A 16,284-nucleotide genomic window follows, 5' to 3' on the forward strand; every position below is an offset into this window, starting at 1 on the left:
TGCACAGTAACTCCCATGGTTGATTTAACAATTGACACTCTTATTTATGGTGTCAGTAATCACCCTAGACTCTTGTCATGAGATGCCTAGGCTATGAAAACCTCTTGAGTTCACTAACTCTGATCTTATTTAGACAAGGCCCTATTCAAAGTGGAAGTTCTCTCCTCCCTTCAGAAAAAGGCACTTCCTTCTTTGATGGCCCATTCTTTCCACTGGGATCTCACTCACAGAGATCTTTTATATAGGTCATTTTTTTTTGCCACAGTGTCTTGGCTTTCCATGCCTGCAAAACTCTCATGGGCTTTTGACCAGATCCGAATGCCTTAAGGGCTGATTCTGAGGCCAGAGTGCTGTTTAGGGCTTTTGCCATTCTATGAGTCTGCTGTGTATCCTGCTTCCCATGTAGGATCATTCTCTCATTTTTAATTCTATCAATTAAATTAAATTAAAATCTATCAATTAAATTGGCAAATAAGAGCTGTTTGCTCCTCAATGTTTATTGCAGCTCAATTCTCAATAGCTAAGATATGGAATCAACATAAATGCCCATTAATAAAAGACTGGATAAAGAAATTGTGGGATATGTACTCTATAGAACACTATACAGAAGTAAACAAAAATGAAATCCATTCTTTTGCAGTGAAATGGATGAAAACATCATGCTGAGTGAAATAAGCCATTCCAAAAGGGACAAATATAATATGTTTTCCCTGATTGGTGACAACTAACTTAGCACTTAAAAGGAAACATGTTGAAGTGAAATGGACACTGTGAGAAACAATGACTTAATCAGCCCTTGTCCTGACTGTTGAGGAAAAACTTACTATTTTATTCCTTTTAGTGTTTTTTTTGTTCTACTTAATACCATGGGTTGAAATCTTTAATTAACACACAATTATTTTTAGTCATTTAAATTTAACTGAAGAGTGATTCCCCTATTAAATATAAGAGTGGGAATTAGAGAGGGAGGAGATGTACAGTTCAGCACATGCTCACTCGGACTTACCCTTAATGGTAGAGCTAGAAATGTGCCAGGGGATTCCAATCCAATCCCATCAATGCCACCTTACTTGTGAAATTGATCAGTTTCAGTTCATAATTGATCCAAAAGATAGGATTAAGTGTCAAAGGGATTACATAAATAAGACTAGTGTCTGCAAAATAACATGATTTTTAATCACAATTATTCTAAAGGAAATATATATCTTGAACTATTCTATTGAAACTTTTGAAAATTGAAGAGTCTCAAAAAATCATAAATGGTAAACATTTGCTAACTGCAAGAATGAATTATTAGAATTATCAGATGAATCTATGATGTCTCTGAAAATGTGTGCCCATGATGATTGGCAGCAAAAACTGTAGTCTTTGGATGGAGTTGATGATCCCATAAAGAAAAGCCCAACCATGATGACCACACATTCACAGTGCTAGAACTGGCTTACAATATCAAGTTAAAGAGATATGTAGGTATAAACTATGAACTCAATTGCAAAAGCAAATAAACAGGCTGTTATGAAATAAAATATACTATGATTGCTATGAAAAAATGAATAGTTTTAGTAGCAATGATAGAATGCAAAGAAGATTAAAAAAACTGTTGAAAACTAGACTATTGGGGCTGGCATTGTGACATAGTGGGTAAAGTCACTGTCTTCAGAGCTGGCATCCCAAATAAGTACCTGTTCATGTCCTGGCTGCTCCTCTTCTGATCTAGATTTCCCTATTGGGAAAGCACTAGATGATGGAACAATTCTTTGGCCCCTGTACCCACGTGAGAGACATGGAAGTCTACTAGGCTGTGGGTTCAATCTGGCTTGGCCATGGTCATTGTCAGAATTTGAGGAGTGAACCAGGATGGAAGATCGTATATAAAGTGAACAAATTTCATGTGTTTCATAGATACTGTTTTACAACCATAATGACAGTTTTCACTCTACCCTCACTCTCTCCCTCACTGCTATTCTTCCTCCTTTGTTCCTTATATTTCTTTCAATTTTTACAATGACAAACTTCTAAGTTTCTTTATAATCAAAACCTGAATGCTTTACAAATACAGAATTCAAGAAGTAGTAATTAGAAAAAAAACCAACTAAACTCAAGTGTACAGGTATGGTCTATAAACAATAATCAAATCTGAAAATATCAATTTCTCTCATACACATTACTTTTTTTGTACTCTGTATTAACTACAACAAAGCATGGAAAACATTTTTTTCTTTAAAAAAGATTTGTTTGGGGCCAGCGCCGTGGCTCACTTGGTTAATTCTCCCCCCGTGGTGCTGGCATCCCGTATGGGCACCAGGTTCTAGTCCCAGTTGCTCTTCTACCATTCCAGTTCTCTGCTGTGGCCTGGGAAGGCAGTGGAGGGTGGCCCAAGTGCTTGGGCCCCTGCACCCACATGGGAGACCAGGAGGAAGCACCTGGTTCCTAGCTTTGGCTCACTGTAGTTATGGCTGTAGCAGCCATTGTGTGTGTGGGGGTGAACCAACAAAAGGAAGACCTTTCTCTCTTGTTCTCTCTAACTCTGTCAAATAAATTAATATATATATGTACACACACACACACACACATATATATATATATATATATATATATATATATATATATATAAAGATTTATTTATTTGAGATGTAGAGTTACAGATACAGAGGGGCAGAGATAGAGGTATTCCATCCACTGGTCCCCTCCCGAAATGGCTGCAACAGTAGGAGCTGAACTGAACCAAAGCCAGGAGCCAGGAAGATATTTGTCTTTTTGAGACTGGGTTATTTCACTAAGCATTACTGACCCAGAAACATTGTATTAATGTGTCTTTTTCCCCCATCCTAGCTATTGTTATTCTTTGGTGGTTGATGAAAACCACTCTAACTGGGGTGAGGTGAAACCTCTGTCATTTTTATTTGCATTTCCCAGATGGCTGTAATGCTGAGCATCTTTTCATGGATCTGTTGGCCATTTATATTTCATCTATTAAAAATAGTGTCCATATCTTTAGTCCATTTCTTAACTGGACTGCTTATCCTGTTCTTGAGTATCTTGAGCTCCTTTTATATCTTGGATATTAATCTTTCATCAAATATAAAATATATATATATATATAAGTATAAAATATAAAATAATTTCTCCCATGCTCTTGGTTGTTGTTTACTATGTTGAGTATTTCCTTTGCTGGCAGAAGCTTTTAATCTTGATGTAATCCCATTTGTCTATTTTTGCCTTGATTTTGTGTGCCTCTGGGTTCTTATCCAAGAAGTGTTTGCTGATGCCAATGACTTGCAGTGTTTCTGCATGTTTCTCTCTAGTAATTTGAAGGTTTCAGGTCTTAGATTGAGATACCTGTTCCATTGGAATTGATTTTTGTATAGGGTGTAAGACAGTTGTCTTATTTCATACATCTGGGAATTTTGATGGAATTACTTCATCTAATCCATGAACATGGAAGAATTCTCCACGTGCTGTACTTCCTGTTTTTTTTCTTTAATATTTCATAATTTTCATTGCAGAAAACTTACACATCATTAGATAAATTTATTCCAAGGTATACACACTTTTTGTAGTTATTGTGAATGACTCTAATAGTCATAAAACACTCAATATTATAATTTGCATTACCCTATTAGTGAGATTACATGGATCCACTTGTTTCTCACTACATCTTCCTCTTAAAAGTTAACTTTTTCCTTTCTCTCTGTCTCTCTCTCTCACTGTCTAACTCTGCCTGTCAAAAAAATAAAAATAAAAAAATTTTTTAAAAAGTTAACTCTTTATATTCTATGCCTATTTTATTTGAGGATTCATTTTGTTTATATAAGTTCATGGAGGTTTTAATTTAATTTAGGAAATCAATGTCTTCTTAAGTACATGTCAGCATTCTCTTAGATTTTTTTTCTTATTTTTATATATTGTGGAACAGAAGTCTTAAAGATTTCATGTAATTTAACAGTCTTTTCATTTATGTTTAATATTATACAGTTATGGGCCAATAGTAGTTGAAAAATCTAGACTGCCAAATAATACTCTTTATTCTTGATTTTATTTAATTGTATGTTCATGCATATGCATAATTTATGTTATATAATATAAATTTTAAAATTTGACATTATGTTTGCTTTTATGCATGTTATGTACTTTTAGCCATTTTAGAGTCTACATTAGCTTCACAATTCTTTTGTTTTAACTTTTTTTTTATTTGACAGGTAGAGTTATAGATGGTGAGAGAGACAGAGAGGAAGGTCTTCCTTCCATTGGTTCACTCCCCAAATGGCCACTGTGGACAGTGCCTACCAATCCAAAGCCAGGAGCCAGGTGTTTCCTCCTGGTCTCCTATGCAGGTGCAGGGGCCCAAACACTTGGGCCATCCTCCATTGCCCTCCAGGGCCACAGCAGAGAACTGGACTGGAAGAGGATCAACCGGGACTAGAATCCAGCTCCAATATGGAATGCCAGTGCCATAGGTGGAGGATTAACCAAGTGAGCCATGGTGCCAGCCCAGCTTCACAATTATTAAGAAGCACAAAAATATTCCCCATTTTATAAATCAGTTGGTCATTTTGTCCTATTTCCTTGATTCTTTTTTACTTTATCAATATTTTGAAAATCACTTATTTTCTACAGGATGCAGACAATTCATGTTTTTCAGAAAAATATGGCAATTCTTTGCTAAACACCTAAGCTGTTTATTGTTTAGTGTTGTTATTTTGATACACAAAAGGAGAAAATAAGGAAGGACAAATGTACTATGTTATGATAGTCCCTCATTTTTTTTCTTGCTTGTGGAATTTTGAGTATGTTGATGACTTCACAAAATGTTCATAGTAAATGCTGGCCATCCCCCAGGGGTTCTAGAGTGCCTACATGGGGAGCAGGTGCACAGTAACTCCCATGGTTGATTTAACAATTGACACTCTTATTTATGGTGTCAGTAATCACCCTAGACTCTTGTCATGAGATGCCTAGGCTATGAAAACCTCTTGAGTTCACTAACTCTGATCTTATTTAGACAAGGCCCTATTCAAAGTGGAAGTTCTCTCCTCCCTTCAGAAAAAGGCACTTCCTTCTTTGATGGCCCATTCTTTCCACTGGGATCTCACTCACAGAGATCTTTTATATAGGTCATTTTTTTTTTGCCACAGTGTCTTGGCTTTCCATGCCTGCAAAACTCTCATGGGCTTTTGACCAGATCCGAATGCCTTAAGGGCTGATTCTGAGGCCAGAGTGCTGTTTAGGGCTTTTGCCATTCTATGAGTCTGCTGTGTATCCTGCTTCCCATGTAGGATCATTCTCTCATTTTTAATTCTATCAATTAAATTAAATTAAAATCTATCAATTAAATTGGCAAATAAGAGCTGTTTGCTCCTCAATGTTTATTGCAGCTCAATTCTCAATAGCTAAGATATGGAATCAACATAAATGCCCATTAATAAAAGACTGGATAAAGAAATTGTGGGATATGTACTCTATAGAACACTATACAGAAGTAAACAAAAATGAAATCCATTCTTTTGCAGTGAAATGGATGAAAACATCATGCTGAGTGAAATAAGCCATTCCAAAAGGGACAAATATAATATGTTTTCCCTGATTGGTGACAACTAACTTAGCACTTAAAAGGAAACATGTTGAAGTGAAATGGACACTGTGAGAAACAATGACTTAATCAGCCCTTGTCCTGACTGTTGAGGAAAAACTTACTATTTTATTCCTTTTAGTGTTTTTTTTGTTCTACTTAATACCATGGGTTGAAATCTTTAATTAACACACAATTATTTTTAGTCATTTAAATTTAACTGAAGAGTGATTCCCCTATTAAATATAAGAGTGGGAATTAGAGAGGGAGGAGATGTACAGTTCAGCACATGCTCACTCGGACTTACCCTTAATGGTAGAGCTAGAAATGTGCCAGGGGATTCCAATCCAATCCCATCAATGCCACCTTACTTGTGAAATTGATCAGTTTCAGTTCATAATTGATCCAAAAGATAGGATTAAGTGTCAAAGGGATTACATAAATAAGACTAGTGTCTGCAAAATAACATGATTTTTAATCACAATTATTCTAAAGGAAATATATATCTTGAACTATTCTATTGAAACTTTTGAAAATTGAAGAGTCTCAAAAAATCATAAATGGTAAACATTTGCTAACTGCAAGAATGAATTATTAGAATTATCAGATGAATCTATGATGTCTCTGAAAATGTGTGCCCATGATGATTGGCAGCAAAAACTGTAGTCTTTGGATGGAGTTGATGATCCCATAAAGAAAAGCCCAACCATGATGACCACACATTCACAGTGCTAGAACTGGCTTACAATATCAAGTTAAAGAGATATGTAGGTATAAACTATGAACTCAATTGCAAAAGCAAATAAACAGGCTGTTATGAAATAAAATATACTATGATTGCTATGAAAAAATGAATAGTTTTAGTAGCAATGATAGAATGCAAAGAAGATTAAAAAAACTGTTGAAAACTAGACTATTGGGGCTGGCATTGTGACATAGTGGGTAAAGTCACTGTCTTCAGAGCTGGCATCCCAAATAAGTACCTGTTCATGTCCTGGCTGCTCCTCTTCTGATCTAGATTTCCCTATTGGGAAAGCACTAGATGATGGAACAATTCTTTGGCCCCTGTACCCACGTGAGAGACATGGAAGTCTACTAGGCTGTGGGTTCAATCTGGCTTGGCCATGGTCATTGTCAGAATTTGAGGAGTGAACCAGGATGGAAGATCGTAAGATCTTTCTCTTTTCTCTCTCTCTCTCTTCCTCCCCCCCCCCCACACACACAACTTTCACTCTCTGTCTTCCTTTCACCCTGTAACTTTTGCTTTTCAAATAAATAAAATATTTTAACAATATACTATTATATTTAAGGTAGAAAGAAAAATAAATGAGTATTTCAGGAAATGCTAATCAATGAAAACACCACCTGCCAGAATAAAAACACCAGTAAAATATCCGTATTTAGGGCTAACCTACTGATATTTCCAAAAAAAATCAAAGGTAATGGTATGGTTCCATAAACAATCACACTTACCATAAAATCTGATACCTTTAAGTGGGTAAAGATCAAATGCTCCTAAAATGGCTCTGAAAAATTCTGTACATGAAGGTTCCCAGAACAACTTATACAATTTTGTGGTAGTTGATAACCTCATAACAAAATTGCCAAGAAAGATAGCTTAAGGTTCACAGTGGTAGGATTTGCTGAGCATAGATTACTAAATATATACATAGGTGATAGTTACAAGAACCAAGATAAAAAATTAAGTAAAGATAGAGATGCTATGAAATCAAATATACTATAAGAAAAATAATTTTAGAGAAACAATAGTAGAACAACAAGTAGATATAAGTATTTTGGCTGGAAACTATATGACTACAATTACCCTAAAAAGGAAAATGGATGAAAAAAAATGGAAATCAAAGCTCAAGTGAGTTAGCAGTAAAAATTCAAAGAAGCCAGTGTCTGTACCTATTATAATGCAACTATCATACACTGATAGTAAATATAGAGTCCCATAAAATTCAAATAAGTTAGAAATATGTTGCATTTGACCCAACATTATGGTACAGCAGATAAAGTTACCATCTGTGAAGCAAGCATTCCAGATTGGTGCTCATTCCTATCCGTGATGCTTCACTTCTCATCCAGCTCCCTGTTAATGACATGAGAAAAGCAGTGGAAGATAGACCAAGTGATTGGGCCACTGCCACTCATGTGGAAGATGGAAAGAAACTCCTGGTTGCAGCCTGGACCACACAGCCATTGCATCAATCTGTAGAGTAAGCCAGCAGATGGCAGATCTCTGACTCTCCTCTCTGCAACTCTTTCAAATAAGAAACAAAAAATATTTAAAAATGAAAAGAATAAAAGATGGTTTTAAAATTCATGACATGGATGATGTGAATTATCATGAATGCTAAGATCTTTCAAAATATTTGTAAATGGGCTGGTGCCGCAGCTCACTGGGCTAATCCTCCACCTTGCGGTGCTGGAACACCGGGTTCTAGTCCCAGTCAGGGCGCTGGATTCTGTCCCGGTTGCCCCTCTTCCAGGCCAGCTCTCTGCTGTGGCCAGGGAGTGCAGTGGAGGATGGCCCAAGTGGTTGGGCCCTGCACCCCATGGGAGACTAGGAGAAGCACCTGGCTCCTGCCATTGGATCAGCGCACTGCACTGGCCTCAGTGCACCAGCCACGGCGGCCATGGGAGGGTGAACCAACAGCAAAGGAAGACCTTTCTCTCTGTCTCTCTCTCTCACTGTCCACTCTGCCTGTCAAAAAAAAAATATTTGTAACTGATGATTCTCAATACAACTTAAATAATTTTGTTGGAATTCATGACCTCATAATCAAAATTTAATTTATTCACAGGTTCATAATGGAAGGATAAACTTAGATTAGGAAATTATGGGCAGGTGTCATGGCTCAACAGGCTAATCCTCCACCTGTGGCACCGGCACCCTGGGTTCTAGTCCCAGTCAGGGCACCAGATTCTGTCCTGGTTGCTCCTCTTCCAGTCCAGCTCTCTGCTGTGGCCCCAGAGTGCAGTGGAGGATGGCCCAAGTGGTTGGGCCCTGCACCTGCATGGGAGACCAGGAGGAAGCACCTGAATCCTGGCTTTGGATCAGTGCTGTGTGTTGGCTGCAGTGCACTAGCCACAGTGGCCATTGGGGGTGATCCAACAGCAAAGGAAGACCTTTCTCTCTGTCTCTCTCTCTCACTATCCACTCTACCTCTCAAAAAAAAAAGAAAAAAAAGATATAAACACACACAGGTAATGGTAATAGGAAATATGAAGAATAAAAATATTGGATATTTTCTGAAATAAAATATGCTGCAATTAAGAGAGGAGAAATGAGTAATCCAGTGGGAGAAATAATAGATTGATAAAAGACATATGGAAAATTGCTGATAACAGACTATTATAACACATTAAAAAAGGAAAATTAAAAACTCAAGAAAAACAAAATCAAAGACAATAGCACTTACCAGAATAGTCTTCAACTTCTTTATCTTTCACAACTAAAGGAAAATTTAAGCCCCATAAACATCCATAAAATGTACAAAATATATTACCTGGAAGTGGTGAATGATTACCCCATCCTAAGGTCTCTCTGAGAAACTGTGTACTTGAAAGTTTCCAGGACACCTTACAGAACTTCTGGGCATCTGATGACCTCATAATGTAAAATTGAAGCAAGATGGCCTCCATTCCACCAGGCAAATACTGACTTAAACTTGGATATTAAAGGTACATACAGGTGGTAAGTAGAAATTCAAAGAACAAAAAGTTCAAATGTGCTGCAAATATTATGAAATGAAAAGCAATTTGCTAGCATTACTATGAGAAGAAATGAGTACTTTGTTAGAAACAATACAAATGCCAGGAGATAAGAGAAGTTGCCAAAAAGTAGCCCATAAAAATGACATTAAATCTGTATGGGTAATTGTTATATATTCAATGACAGCAACAAAACAAAGTTTGCAGATATTTTAAAATAAAATATGGTAATTATCATTAGAAAGAATGGTTAATTTTGTAGGGCCATCTGATTTACAATAAAATACCAGGATTATATATTTCCTGTCCTTTCAAAATTTCATTTTTCTAGTAACTAATTTACATTTTACTTAATATTAAATGTTACAAAATATCAATCCACAATGCAGTAAGGAAAATGCTGGTCCTTTTCTAAAGGTGGCTTGAACAACAATGTTCCAGCAATAGTCTAGAATGCATTATTAAAAACTTATTTACATTATACAGAGTACAAATATTTAATTAATTGAATAGTAAACTCATTCTAAAATATTAATTTATTTATTTGAAAGACAGAGTACAGAGAGGCACAGAGAACAAGAGAGAGAGAGAGAGAGAGAGAGAGAGAGAGGTCTTTCACCTGCAGATTCACTCTGCAGATGGCCAAAATGGCCAGAGCTGTGCCAATCTAAAGCCAGGAACCAGGAGCTTCTTCCAGGTCTCCCACACAGGCACAGGGTCCCAAGCACTGGACGATCTTCTACTGCTTTTCCAGGCCATAGCAGAGAGCTTAACCAGAAGTGGCACAGACAGGACTCAAACTGGCACCCATATGGGATGCCAGCCCTGAAGACAGTGGCTTTACCCACTATGCCACAGTGTCAGTCCCATAAACTCATTCTTAAGAGTCCATAAGCTTTCTAATTATGCCCACATTCCATTTCACAGAAAGCATGCAGATATACATATTACTAATTTAAATTTATATTTTCTTGTCAGTATTTATTGTATCAGTCTGGGTTCTTAATAGAGGAATTAGCATTAACAAACATGATCTTCCTTACTTATTTGATGACAGATGTTAATCATATCTACAAAATATCTACATAGCAATATCAATAATACTGTTTTGCCAAATTCATCACAACAGTGCAACTAAGTTGACTAAGTTGAGTTGTTGATTACAATAGTTTCTTTATCAATACTGAATACATACTATGTCCTTAAACCAGATGTAAACTTGAAATAAATAAAAGTCATTCTTCTATTTCAAATAATACAACTATACTTAGACCAAATTGCTGGTCATTCTTTATCTCATGGGGAAAACTTCATTTCCAGTTAGGGTAAAAAACACATAATTCCACTCAATTATTGTCATCACATGAGTTACCAAATAAACAAGAACTAAACAATACATGGCAAACCTCATTAAATTTTATTCAAGTATGTGAGAGGTAAGCTGCATTGTTGTGGGTACACGGATTAAAACACAGTCAGACCTTTGAAATAAATTAGGAGTCTTTATTAGCCAGCTGGCAATTGCCCTCTCACAGAGAAAATATGGAGAAAGCATCCCAGAGTTTTAGTGGTTGGGGGGGTTGTTAAAGGCAGAAACTACATTTTGGTGTTCTTGACCATTATCAAGCAAGCAAGCAGAAATACAGAAGCCAGAAATATGCTGGTTACAGCTGGAAGAGCAGACTGATATCTATAACTTGTTTCTCTCAGAGGAACAGTCCCTGCTCTGAAACAACCAACCAAGATAACCTATAACCACTTGGGCAGGCTATGTCCCAAGAGAAAACCTTAAACTTAATGACATGCTGTCACATTCCCCACTGGCTTTACTCAGGCGTCAAACTATTGACTTGCCTTGCTGACCCAACACCTGGCATGGCCCTTCTCCTTCCTCCTGACTTAGCTGTTGGTAGTGAGTTCAGAGCATTAATAATTTGACTGCATTTAACCTGCTGGTAATATACTTTGAGAGATAATTTAGGAAGCATGGTCCTATAAAAAGTCCTATAAGTATGATGGTCAGGGGTCCAACAATTGCTGAGATAAGTGTTGTCAGCCAATGTGACCATGAGAAGAAATTTTGATACCAATTATCTCCACTTTCTCTTTGTTGTTCTTTCTCTCAATTGTTTTCGAACCAGCACTAAACTGTTCTTAATCACACACCTGAGTGGTTAGCATAAAAACAGCAAGTTTCTCCCAAGGCCATGCATAATCCTCCTTGTTCTAGAAATAGAAGATCTAAGCCCCTTTGATTTTGTAGGGCTACCTCAGGCAAAGAGCCTAGTGAAAATTCAAGATGAGTTATAGATTTCTCTAACTCTGCTAGGCTACCATCCACCTGTCTGCTTAAGATCTTGAAATTTTGTTGACCAGTGACCAGGGGCAATGTTCCAACTGCAGTGGAGCCTGCAATCCCTAATCCCACCAGCAGAGGAACCAGTACTGGGGCTCTCTTCTCTCTGCAGAGGGATCCCAGATATTCCCTTCCACTTTCCCCAAAATAATAGCACACCTGAGGTATTACATATACTAGTGCTGCCGTTGATTTCTCAACAATGTTGCAGTGGGTTCGTTTCTGAGAGGAGCAGTGTGGTGGGGGCAAGAGGTGCGGAGTCACCACACAGACTCTGGGAGTCAGGTGAAAGCAGGCTTGAGGCGAGCAGCACTCAGACTCGTTTATTTGAGTTAGTACAACAGCTTATATAGCCAAGACCAGCCAATCTGGTCAAGGGGCAGTCTATGCCCCAATCAATCACAGCCTGTTGCCAGGCAGTTTCTGTTGTCAGTGGCCATCTTAGCATGACCTTTTCACCTCAGTGGCCATCTTGGCATGAACTTTTACCTCAGCAGCCATCTTGATATGACCTTTTCATCTCATTCCACCACATACTAGTACACTCAGTTCTGTCTGATTGGACTTATTGAGTCCCACATTTGAAAGGAAAGGAGTAATTCCCAGGGTGCATGAAAACCAGGTTCCCTCAAGAGCTACAAGGTAACTTTGATCTCCAAGGCTAGAGGGGTTCAAAGATATATATTGACTACATGAATCCAAATAGGGAGAATGTTGGACTTGAAATCTTCTAGTCAATAGACAAGTGCCTTTACCTTGAAGATCTCCAAGAGTGAGCTTTGGTATTTTTCCTCATTGGCAAAGGTTTTGTTGCTGGGCTTGACTGGCAGTGAAGTTCTGAATGTCAAAAGAATTAATGCCCACAGAAGCAATTGTTCCACACCTACATAATAAGGGGGTTCTTGTTTACACATAGTCAACAATCCTGGGTAGCATTAGGATTAGTTTCATTTAGGAAAGTAAAAGCAGAAGACAGCATGTCCAGTAGGGGAAAATGGGGGGGGGGCATTTAACTCCATCTGCTTTATTGGCCTCCCTGTAACAGATGTCAAGGGTTATGTGGGCTTGAGAGATGGAGAGTTACTGGATACCGGTTGAGGAGCAGGAGGGGACCTCGAAGGTGGTAACTGTGGCCTTGTCTCCTTTCCTGCTCTGATGGGATTAAGTTGGATAATATTGAATAGTGAATTCTATTCCTGGGTCATAGCCAAGTACATACAGTCTGAGTCTCCAAGAATATCCAGTTGCCCACCCCTTGCCTCATCCATCTTTTACATTTATGATAATGAGATTACACCAGCCCCTTTGGCATCTTTTTTGTTTGGGTCCTTGGGAGAGGCTTATAAGATGGCCTTTGTTAGTCCAGTCTGCTGTGGTCTCACAACCCCAGCTAGCACAGCAATATTGATCTGTTTCCTCACAGTCAAGAGAACCTTGGGGGCAGACATAGAACTGGCCTGTTGAAAGATCTTGTTCTACCCAAGCTTCCCCAATGCAGCACCAGTGGGTAGGGCCCCCCCCTGAGTAACATATGCCTGGTCCCCTTTTTCCCTGATAGCACATTCTTTCAGTATTGGATCCAAACAATAAACAAAGATCAAATTGAAACCAAGGATATGAGAAGGAGAAATTTTTTACAATGACAGTGCCATCTCCAGTCCTACACAACTCCCAAGTATAGTTAACCAATAAGCGTGGGTGAGGTGAATCCACACTCTCCCCTATTGTTAGCATGTTAAACACCAAAATACTTATAAAGCATGGGTAATTCTTATCTTTATTTTTTTTAAAAAAATATTTATTTTTATATGTTTGAAAGAGTTACCGAGAGAGGTAGAGACAGAAAGAGAGGTCCTCCATCTCCTGGTTCACTCCCCAGATGGCTGCAATGGCCAGAGCTGTGCTGATCTGAAGCCAGGATCCAGGAGCTTCTTCTGGGTGTCCCATGTGGATGTGGGGGCCCAAGTCCTTGGGCCATCTTCCACTGATTTCCCAGGCCATAGCAGAGAGCTGGATTGGAAGAGGAGCAGCCAGGATTAGTAACGACATCCATATGTGATGCCAGTGCTTTAACCCCTTGCACCACAGCACCAGTCTTATCTTTAATGGGTCTTCCATAGGGTTGGTGGTCCATCTCTCTGGGGCTTCAGATGATGAGCCTTTTTTTACTTGGGTGAGGTGAATCCAATGGCGTTTTCCTGCTACTTTGCAGTTGGTGTGCTCAAGATTACATGCAAGGGTCCAGTCCACCATGCATCAAGGGTTGAAGGGTTGTGGTTTTTTTTATCCACACCAGTTCTCTGGGTTGAAAGTTGCAGGTGTCAACACTAGGGATTGATGGAGAAGATCTGGTTATGTAGCTCTCACCAGGGTATGGGTTTGTTACAGGACTATCTGAAGAGCCTGTAATGACTTAAGAATGGAGTCATTATCCAATTCTGCCAGCCAATCCACCCCTAGTTTGGGAAGTAGGGATGATGGTCTCCCAAACATTATCTCATAAGGGATTAAGCCCTTTACATAAGGGGTATGTCATGCCTGTAATAGGGCAAAGGGAAGGAGGCTTACCCAGTACTTGTCAGTTTCTAACTTTAATTTTGTCAAAGTTTCTTTTAGGGTCCTATTCATTCTTTCTAGCTGTCTGGAACTCTGGGGTATATAGGCACAATGTAGCTTCCAACTTAGCTTTAACATCTTAGCTAATAATTGAGTTACTTGAGTAATGAACACAGGACCATTTTCCATCTCCATTGTTAGTGGGAGACCAAATCTGGGGACAGTTTCAGAGAATAATTTCTTTACTACTACTTGGGCTGTTTCTACATTGGTAGGGTAGGCTTCTACTCACCCAGATAATGTAACAACAAAAACCAGAAGATAATGCTAATGAAGTTTTCCAGATAATATATCAGTAAAGTCCACTTTGCAATGTTCTCGAGGGGCCTCTCCTCACAGTTGAATCCCTTTGGCCAAGTCACCTCTTCTTTAGGTATACCTGGGTGCAGATATGACATTGGGACAAGACTTGGCAAGTCCACTGATCCAGTCCATGTATGTAATAGTGGCATTGTAGTAACTCAGTCAATTTTTGGCTTTCTAGGTAGGTGCTATAGTAGACTTGGTCTATCAGTCTAATCTTTGGCCAACTGCCATCAGGAAAAATGGCCTCCCCTTGGGAAGGCTCATCCATCTTTCAAGAGCTTTCATAGCCCCCAGTGAGTGACCACTGATTTTTTCCTCTACTGTGTAGATGAGGGCTTTTGGCAGAGCTTTTATGGGTGCAATGGGGAGAGTCTGAAGAGATGCCACTTGTTTTAAGGCAAGTTCGCAGGCCGTTTTATCTGCAAATGCATTTCCTTTTGCCTCTGGGAACTCTGAGTTCTGATGTCCCCTGCAGTGGAACATGGGCAGTGGCAAACATGTAGCTGCTGTCTGTGTTGATGTTGACAGATTTTTCCCTGCTCCATCTTAAGGCCTGACTTAGTGCTATTAGCTCAGCCCTCTGAGCAGAATTTCCATGTCCCAGTGCTTGAGCCCAAATAACTTCTGAGGCAGTGACTATGGCTGCACCCACATACCTTACTCCTTCAGAGATAAAGCTGATTCCATTGGTGAACAAAACAGCATCCAGGTCCTTCAATGGGGTGTCAGTCAGGTCTACCCTCAGGTTGGTTAAGCACTACAGCACTTCCTTGCAGTCGTGAATGGGCAGTCATGAATCAGGAAGCAAGGTGGTGAGATTTAAAGCAGAAGTTTTTAGGAATTTGATTCTTGGTGGATATAAGAGTAGTACCTGGTATTGGGTTATTCTTGCACTGGACAGCCACCTCTCTGAGGGGCTCTTCAATAAAACTTCCACTGAGTATGGTGCCACTATTTGTAAATCCTGATCCAAAGTCACCTTTGAAGTTTCCTTGGTGAAGATAGCCATACCTGACACAGCCCTCAAACATCCTGATCATCCAGCAGCTACATAGTCCAGTTTTTTAGCTAGATAGGCCACCGGTCTCTTCCATGGTCTTAAGGCTTGGATTAGGACCCCCTTTTTGATACCCCACACTTCTTTTTTTTTTTTGACAGGCAGAGTGGATAGTGAGAGAGACAGAGAAAGGTCTTTTTTGCCGTTGGTTCCCCCTCCAATGGCCGCTGCGGCCAGCGCATCATGCTGATCCGAAGCCAGGAGCCAGGTGCTTCTCCTGCTCTACCATGTGGGTGCAGGGCCCAAGGACTTGGGCCATCCTCCACTGCCCTCCCGGGCCATAGCAGAGAGCTGTCCTGGAAGAGGGGCAACTGGGATAGAATCCGGCACCCTAACAGGGACTAGAACCCGGTGTGCCAGCACCGCAAGGCAGAGGATTAGCTTGTTAAGCCACGGCACTGGCCTCTGATACCCCACACTTCTGCCACATAGAACTAAATGGGCTTTGACAAGTTTGGGAGGGCCAGGGCTGGGGCACTCATGAGGGACTTCTTTAGGGCTTGGAAGGTTTCACTCTCAGTTTCAGTCCACCAGAGAATGACCTCTCACCCTCCAGTGCTGGCATATAAGCATTGGGCCATTTCTGCAAAGCCTGGAACCCAAAGTCAACAGTAGCCTATAGCCCCTAAGAACTCCCTAACCTGACATTTTGTTTTTGGT

Source organism: Lepus europaeus, unplaced genomic scaffold, assembly GCF_033115175.1.
Source record: "Lepus europaeus isolate LE1 unplaced genomic scaffold, mLepTim1.pri SCAFFOLD_29, whole genome shotgun sequence".
In the NCBI taxonomy this organism is placed as follows: Eukaryota; Metazoa; Chordata; class Mammalia; order Lagomorpha; family Leporidae; genus Lepus; species Lepus europaeus.